The sequence below is a fragment of the Macaca nemestrina genome, chromosome 17 (genome assembly GCF_043159975.1).
Source record: "Macaca nemestrina isolate mMacNem1 chromosome 17, mMacNem.hap1, whole genome shotgun sequence".
Taxonomy (NCBI): domain Eukaryota; kingdom Metazoa; phylum Chordata; class Mammalia; order Primates; family Cercopithecidae; genus Macaca; species Macaca nemestrina.
In genome coordinates, this window is record NC_092141.1 from 11,171,046 (window position 1) to 11,187,649 (window position 16,604).

A 16,604-nucleotide genomic window follows, 5' to 3' on the forward strand; every position below is an offset into this window, starting at 1 on the left:
TTCTTTTCTTTTCTTTTCTTTTTTTTTTTTTTGAGATGGAGTCTCACTCTGTCACCCAGGCTGGAGTGCAATAGTGTGATCTCGGCTCACTGCAATCGCCATCTCCTGGGTTCAAGCAATTCTCCTGCCTCAGCCTCCTGAGTAGGTGGGATTACAGGCATGTGCCACCAGGCCTGGCTAATTTTTGTATTTTTAGTAGAGACGAGGTTTCACCCTGTTGGCCAGGCTGATCTCGAACTCCTGACCTCAGGTGATCCACCCGCCTCAGCCTCCCAAAGTGCTGGGATTACAAGTGTGAGCCACCGCACCCGGCTTTGTTTTTGTTATATTGATTAATAAGTTTTGAAAAGGTAATCTTTGCACATGGTGCAAAGTTTAAAAGGTCCAAAAGGAGATATATATATATATGTGTGTGTGTGTGTGTGTGTGTATATATATCTCACATATATATCTCATATATATGATACTACATGGCATATATATATAATATCCAAGGATATATATTTTATTTATATATATATAAAAATATATATATGACTTTTCTCATTCTAATCTCTCTTTCCTGGAGGCACTGCTACTAGTTTCTTCCTGTATGTTGCGTACGTTGTTGACACGAAGAATAAAATACAAATTTGATGCCTGTGACTTCTTGTTAACTAGATCAGTTGGATCACTTGCTTTTTATTACAATTTCCTCCTGAAATCCCCGCCCCCCCCGAAATGAAAATACAGGGGTTAAAAAGGCATAGACCCAAAGGGAAAAGAGAATGGGAAAGCAAATAGTAGTAACAAAATTTTGAAATTTGGAGAGCAAACAAGTGGTAATAAATTTGCCAGAATGGAGCAATTTGAAACTTCAGTTGACAGTGGAGGAAGCCTTGAAACAAGGTAGTTATCCTTGAAGGGCTCTAGAATTTCAGAATGGGGTACTGAACCCATCTGAAAGTGGGAATTCCGAGTAGCTGAACATGGGAGATGTGGTTGGAGGTTCTGTGTAAGATCCAGGTAGATCAGCCCCCTACCCCAAGTGTCTGCTGCCGGGTGACATCATCCAACATCCTGGAAGAAGATTGGGAGTAAACGTCTTAGAAAGCTGAACCAGAGAAGTTCTGGACTCAGAGATTCCAGCTGTGGGTAGGTTCCTCACTGAAAATGAAGGGAAAAGTAGACGCCTATATGCTGAATGATAAGACCACTCATTTATCTGTGAGAAGACTGTCAGTCAGGCTACTCCTTCAGGGTGGAGGTAGAAAGATCATCTTTCAGGATCATGGATCAACCAAGGGAAAAGATGTACTGAAATTGATAGTTGAGAATCTCTCAAGAAAATAACCTCAGCCAGATCACCTTAGTCAAAATCTCTGCACGTGTGCACAGAGATTCCTCTTATCTCTGTAGTGCCTCACTACTGAGGATCGCCAAGCCACCAAGCTCTGAGGAAACCTCATGACAGACATGATAGAGCAGAAAAGAAGAATCTCAGAGGAAGCAGAGACAACATTGACAGCAATTAAGCCTTAAAAACCTTTTATTTATAACCATGGAGACATAGGAGAAAACACTGCACAGACACAGAAACAGAATATTGCATAAAAGGGATATTATATGAGAAAGATAAAAAATATGTTTGGGAGGTAAAAATATGATGGGAAAATGTAACATTCTATATAAATTTTGGATGATGATGATGAGAGACTCACAAACAAGTAGGGTAAAAAGAGAAAAGAAACAAGAAACCCAGGGGATCCATTTGGTAGGGTCTGACAGCTGAAGAATAGGAGAGGACAAGGAAAAAGGATGGAGGAATGTTTTGAAGAAATATTTCAATAAAGTCTCCAAAACTGCGGTGTATGAGTTTCCAGATTAAAAAGGCAAACCAAATATCAATCTCAATAGATTACAAAAAGATAAAAAATTTAAAAACCCGTAATTATATAGCTTTAGAATGCTTGGGAAGGAAAGAGGATGCTACAAAATGAGAGAGAGAGAGAGAGGAGTCACATGCTAACAATCAAGGATCAGGCTCACATTAGCTTATTCAAGAACTCTAGAGGCCAGATGACAATGAAATGAAAGCCTTCAAAATTCTGAGATGAAATTTCCATTTAGAGCTTCTATGACTAGCCAAGTTATTAATCAAATATGAATGTGGAATTAACATATCTTGGTCTAAAATTTTATCTTCTTTGGCCAGTTGCTCACTGGTTCAGGAAGTTACTGTAAAATGAACTCTATTGAAACAGAGAAGTAAAAAAGGAAAACAAAACAAAACATGGGGTCCAGGAAATACCAGGGGAAAAAAGCAGCTAAAGGAATTGAAAATTATTGCCTCTAGGGATTTGCTGTTTGGCATTGGTATGGTTTGAGTCTATGTCCACACCCAAATCTCATCTTAAATTATAATCCAAATTGTATTCCCCACGTATGGAGGGAGGGACCTGGTAGGAGGTGATTGGATCATGGGGACAGCTTCCCCAATGTTGTTCTTGTGATTCGTGAGTCAGTTCTCATGAGAGCTGATAGTTTTAAAGTGTAGCACTTTCTCGCTCTCTCAATCTTTCTCTCCTGCTGCCTTTTGAAGACATGCCTTGCTTCCCCTTTGCCTTGCGCCATGATTGTGAGTTTCCTGAGATCTCCCCAGCCATGTAGAACTGTGAGTCAATTAAACCTCTTTCGTTTGTAAATTACCCAGTCTCAGATAGTGTCTTTATAGCAGTGTGAAAATGGACTGATACATGGATATTGAGATGTAGGGTAGGGAATAGTTCTGTTTTGTTTTGTTTTGTTTTAAGTCATATAGAACTATTTGACTTTTTCAACAATAAATAAATAAATAGATAAATGAGCAATCAAGCAAATTTGACACAGGTGAGAGATGAAGAAACCCCTATAGGATGATGATGAATGGAGATCCCAGGGACAGCGGGGCTAGAGGACAACTAGCTCAGGTTTGAGCAGGAGGAGAAAGGGCCATAAATCGTGGGGAAGCTTGGAGGAAGTAAACCATATAGCTTACCTAATTTGTTTAAACGAACTATGAGATGATGTACACAACCGTAGAGTGCTTGAGGATGAATTAGTGATGGGTGTTTGAACAACAAAACAAGTAAAACAAGCAGAAAAAAATAAAATAAAATAAAACTATATTCCAGAAAGGACGACATGGCTCAGCTTGAATAACAGTATATAGTAAAAATAAGTAGTAAATATGCATCTAAACAAAGTGTGAGAAATCTGCATTTGGAAGGATGATGTGTCTGGTGGGGGCAGGGAGAGTAATGGCAAGAGAGCTAAGTTTTCATCACCCACAGTTGCAGTTCAAGATACAATATTTAAAAACTGAAAAAAATCAGTAACTATAAGCATGTTCTTTAGAAAAGTAGAGGTAAATACCAGAAGGAAAAAAGGAGCTAAGGAAATTGAAAGTTGTTTTCTCTAGCGATTTGCTGTTATGGATATTGAGAGGTAGGATAGTGGGCAGTTCTTTTTTGTTTTAAGCCATATAGAACTATTTGACCTTTTCAACAATAAACAAATAGATAAATAAATAAGCAAGCCAAAAACTAAGAGGAAGAAATTTGGCTAATGGAAAAATTGGTATGTTTTGCTCACTTTAAGAGGTTTATCTAAAGTGGTATTTTTCAATGACCTATTTAGTTTCAAAAGTAGCTTGAACTATCACCTCAGACATAAAATGTCATAATTTTAAGGTTCAGAAATCAGACATCACGATTTTACAAAAAAGCCTGACTTAATACAAATGGCTCAGTTGTTAAAAATGAACTCTTTTCCATTACTTGCTGATTTTCTTTTCAATTTTCTTGTCAGAATCCAATTCAGTGATGTATTATTTAAAATCATATACAAAAGCTGTAACAAATATCAGCAAATGTAGAGTGTCAAGTCCAGGTGAAGAATAGATTATAAACTTCTTGTCATTATCTTCCGGGTTGAGGCACTCAATCTTCTGGCTTGGATTTTGTTGTCTTCAGGCCTAGCAGAATGTGGTAAGTGGTTTTCAATGAGCAATCTCTCCATTTCTCAGTTTACCTTTGATCCAAATATTCCTAACACTCTAATATGGTTTGGCTGTGTCCCCACCCAAATCTCATCTTGAACTGCAGTTCCCATGATCCCCATGTGTTGTGAGACGGGCTTGGGGTGGGAGGTAATTGAATCATGGAAGAAGTTACCCCCATGCTGTTCTCTGATAGTGAGTGAGTTCTCACAATATCTGATGGATTTATAAGGGGCTTTTCCCTCTTTAGTAGGCACTTCTCTTTTCTTCCGCCACGTGGAGAAGGACATGTTTGTTTCCCCTTCTGCCATGATTGTAAGTTTCCCGAGGCCTTTCCAGCCATACAGAAGTGTGAGTCAATTAAACCTCTTTCCTTTATAAATTATTCAGTCTTGGGTACTTGCTTATAGTAATCTGAGAATGAACTAATACACATTCTTAAGAACAAGCAAACATTTGCCGTGGCCATTCCTAATAGCCTACCATTGAGAACTGGTGCTTTCTAATTTAGGAGAAATCAAGTGTACGAAAACTGACAAGATGAATGTAACTGAAGCATCGTTGAGATGGGTACTGCTAGCTAAGCACAAAGCTGTAAATAATATTATCTCACACTATGAGAGGAAACATCGTTATTTATTTAAAATATACTTTCTTATTTTAAAAAACTGTGATAATTTTTAAAAATTTGCTGAACATTGTTATGTCAAATGTGGACCAAACTTAACTATAAAAATGCCTAGCTGGTTGGTGTTTCGTTTGGAGAAATATTTAGCCTTATTTGCTGGCATCCTTCTGATGAGCCAAATGTCGGTTCTGACTGGTTGCTGGTTAGGCATGCTTTGCTTGTTTTCCTTTTTTCATTTTATGTCTATTTCCTTGGAAAATATAAGCCTAGTTCTAACAGAGGAGTTCCCACTAATAGCTCAGGGTTTACCAGCATCATCTGGAAACTTCCATAATAGATGCAACCACCCTTTCTCATTTTTGCCAAGTGTCAGGGGTTTTACACTGGTGATGTGGAAAATAGGAATAGCATTGTCTTCTTTGATGCTTGGGAACTTTACAAATAACTACTTTTCTTTTTTTCCTCACTTGATAGTTGTATTAAGTCTCAAGGGAAAGCCAGTCTTCTTTGAAAGTCAGACTGAGAAACTTGGTTCTAATGTGTCAGTAACTCTTACTTCTTTATCTGAGTGATTTCAGACCCTCCAAATCTCCTGCTGAGGACTTGAGATGAAGGGGGCAGAGAATCACATGTCTGGCTTATCCTCAGAATACCTGGTCATCAGAGGCCCACTGCAAGATCCTCAGGAGTCAACATAGTATAGCTCAGAGCACGGTCTCTAGAGTCAGATGGGCCGGGATTGAATCCCATCATTGCAACTTATTAGCTCTGTGACTTTGACCTTGGAGAAGTTGCTTCTAACTACCTGGGCTCCATGGTCCTCATCTATAAACTGAGATGCTATCAGCATCCACCTCACAAAATTATTGTGACATTTAGAATAATTCTGGACATATAGTAGGCATACATGTGTTATGGAGCTTAGAATCACTTGCAGAGCGGTAGCACTCAGTGCCACATGTGGAAAATGATTCTGACATCTGACACACTGAAAAGTTCATCTTCATTTCAGGGCTCAGCAGAAGCCAATGGACAGCTTCACGGTGATGGGAGGATTTATATAAAGTACAGGATGTGGAGCTAGAGAAGTTTGAAAGTCTTCTCCACTTCCCCGTGACATGCTCGATTCTGAGTCACGTGGTCTTCAGCTGGTTAGCTGAGCTCAAGGGCTGCTGTTGTGTGCCCTGGGCTCAGGGCCACTTATCAGTGTCCCTTGGAATCCATATTTGTGTGGTCAAGGTGGGAGCCAGTTCCTAGATGCCTTGTTTAACTCCATGATTAAATGTAATCTATGGAATGGAAAAGTGTAACAGCAACACTAGTGTTTTTCCTTCTGCACACACTCAGAGCGAAGCTTACTGGTGTCCTTTGAGTAATGAGGAGCTCCACATTTTCAGATGAAATCCATACTTAAAGAAAAAAGACAAAAACTTTGAGCAAGTGGCACAGGAAGGAAGCGTGTCTCTTGGTGCCAGGAGGTACTGAGTCACAAAGTACAATGTGCTTAGAAACAACGAACTCACAGGCACAAACTCACACTGTCTGCTGGGTCTCTCACATACCCTAGCTGCCAGAAGATGAGAAGATGCTCTCCCAACAGGGCAGCAAGCTAGCTGCAGCGCTGGGCTCCTCGGTCTCCAAGGCTAAGTCTCACAGCCATGCAGTGCCTGGGTTCAAATGCATTTCATTAAATGTTCCATTACACTCAAAGGACCATATTGTAATGGAACAGGGTTGGTTTTTTTTAAGTACAAAATCAATGTGCTAACATTAGTTATTACTATATTAATATAATAACATCAGTCTTCTTTAAAAAAAGAAAAATATCATGTGAAATATCACCACTCACGTACAATTCCCATAAATTGTCTTTGTTTTTGTGGTTTTCCCTCAGGCTTGTATATTTTTACAGAGTAGTAACTAGCCTTTTCACTTAATCTTATAACATAAGAATTTCCCCAAGTTGCATTTAGTTTTATCACTTACAGATTTTTTTATAAGCTGCTAAATGTTATCTTATCTGCAGTCATTGTATTTTAAATGAATAACCACTTACTATTGGATAAAGTTGCTACTGTTTTGCATTATGGCAATGCTCATACTTTTGGCTTTTTCTTGATTTTTAAAAAAATTATTTATTTACCTTCCATAGCATTGCTGGGTTAAAAGATACGAACATCTTTATGACCCCTTTTTTTTTTTTTTTTGAGATAGAGTTTTGCTTTTGTTGCCCAGGCTGGATGGAGTGCAATGGCGCAATCTCGGCTCACTGCAACCTCCGCCTCCCAGGTTCAAGCAATTCTCCTGCCTCAGCCTCCTGAGTAGCTGGGATTACAGCCATGTGCCACCATGCCCGGCTAATTTTGTATTTTTAGTAGAGGTGGGGTTTCTCCGTGTTGGTCAGGCTGGTCTTGAACTCCCAACCTCAGGTGATCCGCCCACCTTGGCCTCCCAAAGTTTTGGGATTACAGGCGTGAGCCACTGCGCCCAGCCATGACTTGTTTTTTTACTTAAATAAAAAACAATGTTTTTTCAATTAAATATAGAAGATTGGCCACATGAATGTGTCTGTCCTCTCTGCTGAGATCCCACTAAGGTGGAAGAGGAAAAAGAACACAGGACATATTTGGGAGCCCCAAGGAAGGTATTGCACTGAGTAGACAAGCCACTGTTTGACAGACTGCATGATGAGCCCCTGAGAGTAGGTGCAGAGATAGTGAGGCCAGCTGAGTCATGCCTCTCTTCTGTCCCCACCAAGGGCCAATCACGTAGTAAAGCTATTGTGCAGCCCCTAGCCCTGCCCAGGGCTGCTGAATACCACCAAGCATGCCCAGTCAATATCACTTGGATCAAAGGGTTCACCCCACAGACCTCAAATCCCTTACCATCAACTCATGAGATAACAATGAGATGGCTGTTTTAAGCCACTAAATTTTGCTGCACAGTGATAGATAACTTAAGGAGAAGAGGAAAATACAGGAGAGAGCATAGAAAAGTCTGAAAGTGAGAAAAAGAAGTGATTATGAATTCCAGGAAAAGTAGAACATTCACAAAGAAAAAACATAATTACAGAATACTACTCAGCCACTTTTGAATGTGCCATAATCTATTTAAAACCTTCCCTGACATTTAATGTTTTCTGTGTGTGTGTGTGTGTGTGTGTGTGTGTGTGTATTATAAACAAGTTTCAGTGACTACCCATGTACATGCTGCTGGGATTTAGGCAGATACCTTAAAATATGCCACTTTGGCTTTTGAGAAAACAGCAGACACTGGAAGTCTCTCTTAACTTCTCCTCACCCCTTATCCCTTGAAGCAGGCCATGAAACCTAGCCCCTTTCCTCTTAAGTAGGGCATGAGACCCTCATTAACATCCCCATCTCCGAAGACACACAAACACAGAGGAGACTCCGAACCAACAAGCCTTGCTTTGTTCTCTCAGTTTATTACCATCAGATCACACCCCCTTTCTCCAATCATACTTCCCCATGACTATTCTTCATCAAACCTAAGCAAAAAAAAAACAAAAACAAAAACGCAGTTTTCCCTGTTTCTTTGGGTCTTCATTTGTGAAGGCTGCTGTATCTCATAAAACTTTGATTAAGTAAATTTGTATGCTTTTATCTTGGTAATCTGTCTTTCATTATAGGGTCCTCAGCCGTGAACCTTGCCATAGCTTGAGAAAAGATACTTTTTACTCCCATATGCGGCAACTTCCTAGGACAGATTCCTGTGGTGGACTTCCTGGGTCAGACTGCTTTTCTAGGCCAGGAGGGTATCTTTTAAGGGTTTTTTTTTTTTTTTTTTTTTTTTGAGATGGAGTCTTGCTCTTTCACCCAGGCTGGAGTGCAGTGGCGCAATATTGGCTCACTGCAACGCCACCTCCTGGGTGCCTCAGCCTCCTGAGTAACTGGGATTACAGGTGCCTGCCACCATGCCCAGCTAATTTTTATATTTTTAGTAGAGACGGGGTTTCACCATGTTGGCCACGCTGGTCTCAAACTCCTGACCTCAAGTGCTCCGCCCGCCTTGGCCTCACAGAGTGCTGGGATTCCAGGTATGAGCCACCGTGCCTGGCCTTTTTAAGGTTCTTGATGCACTCTCCAGTTGCTTTTCAGGAGGGCCCCCTCGGCTCACACTCTTGCACACTGAGGGGCTCGTGTCCGTTCCTTGGAAAGGCAGTTTTCACACAAGTACCCTGGTACCTTCAAAACGCTGTCATGCCCCTATCCTCCCCACTTTGGTTGTCGTGGTTCTTTCTGGCCACGGTATTTTTCCAGGGCCTTTGATTTTCATCAACTCTTAGATAACCCACCTCGCTTCCTCCTTCCCAAAATGCATTTTCCCAGGGATCCAAACCCAGCCCTTAAATTAGCTAGCTCTATGATTTTGAGCACATCACGTAAAATCAATGGAACCCAGGTCCTTCATTTGCAAACGGAGACAATTTACTACATTATCTCTGAAGTCCTCTTAGTTACAGTTTAAAAAAATAATATCAAATAATGGGAAATAACCTAAATGTTCAACAAATGTTACATCAATCATGATATATCCAGATGATGGAATACAATGTAGTAATTTTTTTAAAAAACGTGTTTTTATTGTAAGGCATGGGAACTAACTCATGATATGATGCTACATGAAATCAGCATGATACTGCATGAATCCTAATTTATAAATACCCATTTTAATATATAAAATTAAAAAGAAATACACCGCAAGACTAGCAGTGGCTCACCGTATGATTCCATTATTGGTGATATACAGTCAGAAAAATGCATTTTCTACAATTGTGAAAATCAGACACTGCAGTAGGATTAGTGTAAGCTTCTTGGTTTCTGGGTAGCCTTCCCTGACACCTAGGCAGAATCAGGGCCCTTCCTCCTGGCTCCCACCAGATGTAGAACATGCTTTCATTACAGCAAACATTACTCTGCATTGAGTTGCAAGTCAACACGTTTGCTTCCTACTACATTCTGAGCCCCCTGATGGCGAAGTCCTTGCCTTGTTTGTTTACGTATCCGTATCATGACACCTGGCACTTAGAATACTCCAGACACACGTTGGCTGAATGTTTAATACATCGGTTGGTGAAACAATTTCTGTTGGAACTATAATTTAAAATTTGACATTTCCTGGTACTTTTCAGTTTCTAAGGTAAACAATATAAGCATCTCAGGTATTTCCTTCTAAATGCTTTGTCAAAAACTAGAGTGAATTCCCACCAAGTGCTGCTTGCGAGTATGGACTGAAAAATTCCTCTGGGGGTGATGAAGGCCTCAGACAACCATACCTATTGGCCTCAGTTGTTTGTGCAGATATTGATCGCCCATTGTTGGGATTCCTTGCTCACCATGTAACTTGCAAGTTGTAATTGGGCTGCTCGTGGACATGTCAAAACAGAGCAAATGTGCTAACCAGGCTACGGGGCATGAGTAGCTGATCCATCTGGCAGTTATATTTCTCATGGTAAATTAATGAATTGGCAAATTTTTGTTTGCTCAGCCTTTCTGAACTCAATTAACTTTGCAACACTGAGAAAATTGGATTCAGAGATCTGCAAAGCTAAGGTGGAGATTTTGGACCTCAGTGATCCAAATGGGGAATGCCACGCTTCGAGGCCTGTCGATATGCTTTATTTTTGTGACACTGTCTATTTATCCTCCCCCAATAGTGGAGAATCAGAGTGCTCCTTGTCAGTGTTGCTACAGAGAAGATATACAGGATGGAAGGACAGCTCCTCGTAGGACCTAGGACAAAACTGAAGAACTTTGGAAAAACCTTGAGGTTTTGGCACAACCAAGTTTTGACATACTTAGAAGAAGACCAGGTTAAATTGTGCAATGATTCATTATGCAATCATCCCTTGATATACACCAGGGATTGGTTCCAGGACGTCTCAGTATACCAAAATATGTGCATACTTCAGTCCTGTGGTTGAACCTGTAGAACCCGCCTCTGTAAAAAGTCAAATCTGTGTCGACACAGCCTTAGCATCCCAGGAATACTGTATTTTTGATCCTTGCATAAATGGAACATCACAGTTCAAATCCATATCGTTCAACTGTCAACTGTAGTTATGCACTAGTGCAGAAGATACTAAGTCGTACCTAGCCATTTGTATTTCTTATATTCCTACTCTCTAAGTTGCATTTTGTTTGTATCTGTAATCAATCTAATTAATATTCACGTTTAGCTGTTTTAAATACATCTGACTGTTTTTGTAGAAAAAGCCAGACTAGTGAGTAAAAGCACGCCACTACCTTTGTTAATGGTTCACCATTTCTTCCATCCTTCCTCTCACAGTTGAAGGGTTCTCCCCGCTGCCACATTAAGGTCTGGCTGGTATTATTATGTCTGCTTTTTTTTTTTTTTTTTTTTTTAAAATAGATGAAGTCTCGCTCTGTCGCCCAGGCTGGAGTGCAGTGGCGTGATCTCGGCTCACTACAAGCTCCGCCTTGCGGGTTCACGCCATTCTCCTGCCTCAGCCTCCCAAGTAGCTGGAACTACAGGTGTCCGCCACCACGCCCAGCTAATTTTTTTGTATTTTTTAGTAGAGACGGGGTTTCACCATGTTAGCCAGGATAGTCTCCATCTCCTGACTTCGTAATCCGCCCGCCTCGGCCTCCCAAAGTGCTGGGATCACAGGCATGAGCCACCTTGCCTGGCCTTATGTCTGCTTTTTAAATTTGTCTCTTCCCTTAGCTGCTCTTCAATCCACTTGATCCTCAAGCCTCTCTTGGCCTCTGTGTAGCCTTCCTTGGCACTCTGGGTAGAACTAGACCAAGGGACATCTTCTCAAAAAGCAGATAGAATCATGGTGCTCTATGCACTAAAAATCTCTCTTTGCTCTCTGTGGGTATAAGGAAAAAGTCTAAATGCCCAAGCTGGTACAAAAGACCTCACAATTTGCCACCATGTCCCACTACATAGCTCATGTCCTGGTCACACTGAGACGCTCAAACTCCTCAAATACAGCTTTCTGCTTCATCAAACGTCAGTGTCTTTATACCCCTATTACTTCTGCCTGGAATGCTTTCCCTGGCTTCTTTGGAAATTTCATTTACATCCTTCAAAACCAAGATGATCCATCATGTCAGCAAGTGTGGTTTCTTGCTCCCTCCTTTGTGTTTTCACAATCCTTTAAACAAATCTATTCTCTAGCAATTACCCCGGTATTATAAATATCTGTTTGCACGTGTTTGTTTCTTTCTAGACTATGAACTTCTTGAGAGCAGAGAGCTGTCATTCATCTCCGTAGAGCCAGTGCTTAACACAGTGTTTGACTCATCATGGATCCTTAATTCATGTTTATTGAATTTATTAATTAAGCCATAACCAAGGCATCACCATCCATTTAATTGCAAATGAAGTCCCACGGATAAAATTAACATCCTCGTTTCTATCAGCCCTTGCTGATAAAGTGATGACAAACACTGAACATTTCACACAGCACCAGCCAAGGCAGAGCAAAGAAAAGCATCCAAGGGCATTGGCCTTGCCCTTGAGGAGCTTACAATATAGTGGGAAAGAGAGAGTTTTCATTCACCAAACAAACTGAGGACAAAGTAGAGAACGTTTAAAAGTTATGTTAGTTGTGGAAGGCATGTGAAATGTCTGAGGTTTGAGGTCGGAAAAAATGCGAGCAGATCCTCTCCCTCACATGCTGCCATCTCTCCCAGCAGTACGGTTGAAAGGTGGAGTCACCTGGATTCCAGTGTGGGAATAGGTGGGGGGATTGTGATTAGCATCTTCAGAAAATTTTCTGTATGAAGTTGGATCAAGGCTACTATTGAGGAAAATATGGTTTGGGATTGGCAATGGCGAAGGTTGGGAGAAAGGCATTCTAGAAAGGTGAAACAGTGCAGGGAAATGCTAGATACTGGGGTTCAGAAGTATGCCTAATCTGAATCAAATTCTTAGGCATGACAATTGTTTGAAGGACTCCATAGTGCTGCGTAGCCACAGAGCAGCAATACAAATAATTCTGTTCTTTTCTTGTGCTTTACCATTTACACAATGTTGGTGCACCTCTGAAATAGTCATTTGCTCCCCGCAACAATTCTATTTGGTGGACTGAATCTTCCTTGACCTCATTATCCTGTGCTCCACCATAGATAAAGGCAGAAATCCTCTTAGAGAGGATGCTCACCAAACACGCCAAAGCTTTCCTGAGCTTCCCTTTGACTTGGCACATTTGCATGCTTCTGCGTTTACTGGTTTATTCCTGGGAAAGTAGATGCCTTTTCTTATCTCTTCCCAGCACCTGAAACAAATAGAAACGCAATAAATATTTGCTGCATGAGTGATTAAATGCATGGGTGCAGTATAATGTATGGCAATCTTACTTGCCATTCTTACCTGTTGTCTCTATGAGATGTCTCATTCTTCACCTGAGTTCACAGGTCACTCAACAAGTCCCCAGCAGTGAATCCCAATATTATGACCCATCTCAGGATCCCCAGCCCGTCATATATTGAATGGTCAGAGTGGCCCACAAATCAGCTGGACCCACCCTTCCTCCAGGCTTAGAGTTACTAAAGATTGGATAATAAAGATAGCAATGCCTTGAGCCTGGCATGTGTGCCTGCCAGAGCGCAGAAACAGACATGACTCAGCAGCCCCAGGCTCTGCTGATGACAAAGGCTTTCTGATAATGGCCCTTCAAAGCAACAAATCAAGATAGACAGCCTGCTAAAATCATGCCAACCCAGCAGACTGAGAATCCCTTACCCACTGAGAAACAGCCTTCCCAGCACGTCCATTACTCAGACAACTCAAATTAGACGGTGAGAACATCAAGGAAGCAGAGTCTGCCTTTATGGATATAGGAAGGCTCCTTGATTCCTTGGGCAACCTTGTCCCAAGTAACCCCCACTTTCCACCTCTCAGTGAGCCAGAGAAACGAACACCCTTATCTGCCTGTCGGATTTCTATTGATCCTTCAAGACTGCACAGATGCCACCTCCTCTGTGATGCCTTCACTCAGCTCTGAAGAGCACATTGTTAGGTGAAGAGTCGGGTTTGATGGTGTTCTGGGCAAGGGTCTCAGTACTATCCAAATTCGGATTTCCAATCAAACACCTCTTCCCCAAAAGAGATATCCACAAGGAAAAGCTATATGGGGAACAAAGAATCCTTTTGCACCCAACACCCCATTGTAGATCTCCCTGAAAGAGTAGGATTGGATTATAAAACTTAGCTTGAAACCCAAGCTGGGCTTTTATCTTCTCCTAAAGCCAAAACCCAAGTTCTGGTGCCTTATTACCTGTCACCATGGCAATGATAAGTGAATTCAGGTATGTTGGAGGGAGGAAAGACTGTCAGGCCTGGCCTGATGAGGTGGGTTCTGAGTTCACTCGACAATTCTACCATATGTAAAGGTTGGTGTCTTAGCCCATTTTTGTTGCTATAACAAAATATCACAGACTAAGTAACTTACAAACAATAGGCAAGGTGTGGTGGCTCACGCCTGTAATCTCAGCACTTTGGGAGGCCAAGGTGGGCAGATCACCAGGTCAGGAAATCAAGAACATCCTGGCCGACATGGTGAAACCCCATCTCTACTAAAAATACAAAAATTAGCTGGGTGTGATGACGAGTGCTTGGCATCCCAACTACTCTAGAGGCTGTGTCTCATATGGCAGAAGAGCAGAGAGTAAGAGAGAGCAAGAGGGAATGGAACTTACCCTTTTATAATGGCACCAATCCTACCCACGAGAATGAAGCCCTCACAGGGCTCTCCATCCTCATCTCTTAAAGGCCCCATCTCTTAATACTGTTACAGTGGCAATTAAATTTTAACATGCTTTTGAATCTGGCAAAGATTCAAGTCATAGCAGGTGGGCTGGAGAGGGGAGAAATTGATGTTTTGGCTGACTATTGCTTTTCCTTCTCAAATCGAGCGACCCTGCTCATACATAAATATGGCTCAGTTAATGGCTTGGAATCTGGCCAATCATATGAGCAAAGGGAAGGAGGGCCACTTACCTTTCAAATGGAACTTTAACCCTTTTAGCACCAACTATACATCTATAGAATCAGATTTTTAAGGTGACTCATTCCCATTCGACATCCATGTTACTCATACATAAATATGGTTCAGTTAATGGCTTGGAATCTGGCCAATCATATGAGCAAAGGGAAGGAGGGCCACTTACCTTTCAAATAGGACTTTAACCCTTTTACCACCAACTATACATCTATAGAATCAGATTTTTAAGGTGACTCATTCACATTCGACATCCATGTTCTGATTTGGGACCCAAGAGAGGAACTTCATCTTCAGGCACCACTCAGCAATCCCCCTGTGTGCATCCTCACAGGTAGGTAATATAAAAGAGTGTGAATGCTTCCTTTTCTGAAGAATCAACAAATATCTAAATTCTTCTTCTATGGTGAGCTTCTAGGCCATATGAACCAGTCCCTGCCATTTCAGGACTGTGTCAGGGGAAATGCTTAGGATTTGAGAAGCCTGTGGAGTTTCTCCAGGACGGGGCAGGGGCACTGGCAGGGGAGAAAGGGCCAGAAAGAAGTGTAGAAAAACCAAGGAGATTATGGAGGGAGGAAAGAAGACGGGGTTGGGGAGACCAAAGGGGTGCAGACCCCTGACATTCTTCCAGTAGACTCTAGGGACCCAAAGGAGGCTCAATGGACAAGTATAAGAATGTTCGGACCATCTTTAGACTCTTGTGGGCTCATGGTTAACTGATGGTGAGATTATTTCCTTCCTAGTAATGCTGGCCTGAGTTTTGCCTTTCGTTTTTCTTATGCAAAGCTGTCTCACACAGATGGCATGTGAATGCATGATTTAGAACAAATGACTTAGATGAAGACTCTCTCCTTAATGGTCAGAGAAGCTGAAAAAATTATCAGCTTAGACCAGGGGTGGAGATAGCGTGGAAGGAAACACAACTACCCGAACATCGTTGGTGTAGCTGAGATCTCTGGTACCTTAGAAACACTCCCCAGTTTTCCCAACCTCAGTTGCAGACCCTTATTTCATCTCTGGTATTTCAGATCTCACTATCTCACTTGACCTCTAGCAGGATCGGTGTCCTGAGGTTTGGTCCCAACTGTCGGCTCTATTCACAAGCTCTCTCAAGGGCAGGGCATTGCTGGAGCAAACATGGTATATTCACACTCCTGATGTCCTTCCAAGGCAGGACATGCGTGGCAGACTGTTCACTAATAGCAAGTCCCTCTTAGGAAATGTGAGCCAATGTGGCTTCCACAAATGTGGAAGCATTAAATTGCCAGTGGTCAACTTTCCACTCCTTTCTTCCCCTATTAGAGAAAACTCTGAAGCACTGATTTAAGACAGAGGCATAATGATGGTGCAAAGTGCTTACTTGGAGCAGAGCTCCCCACCCACCAATGGGGCTTGTAACATCAATGATATGTAGATTTTTGCTGGGTTAAGTCAGCGAGATTTTGGTGGTGGTTATGACTACAGCATAACCTAACTTATGCTGACTTCAATACTTTGCAAACAGGAACAAAGCATGGTTGTGAAGAGATTTTAATGGTGTGTATATTAGTTTCCCAGGGCTTCTGTAGCAAAGTACCACAGGCTGGGTGGCTTGACCAACAGGAATTTATTGTCTCATCATTCTAGAGGCTAGAAGTCTGAGATCAAGGTGTCAGCAGGGTTGGTTTCTTCTGAGGCTGAGAAGGAGAATCTGTTTCAGGGCTCTCACCTCGCTTCTGGGAGTTTGCTGACAATCTTTAGTGTCTCTTGTCTCATAGAAGCATTGCCCCAATCTCTGTCTTCCTCATCACATGCTCTTCTTCCTACTTGCATGTCTGTATCCAAAATTCCCTCTTTTATTACGACACCTTTTATATCGAGTTAGGCGATCACCCTATCCACTGATGACCTCATTTTAACTAAATACATCTGCAACAGTCCTGTTTCTGAATAAAATCACATTCTGAGGTACTAGGGGTTACAAC

General features: G+C 41.6%; 1 long non-coding RNA gene across 5 annotated transcripts in view; it reads left to right on the forward strand.

The window, feature by feature from the left end:
* LOC105473565 (uncharacterized) overlaps positions 1–16,604 on the forward strand; it is a 316,160-nt gene that overhangs the window by 234,014 nt on the left and 65,542 nt on the right. The window lies entirely within an intron of this gene.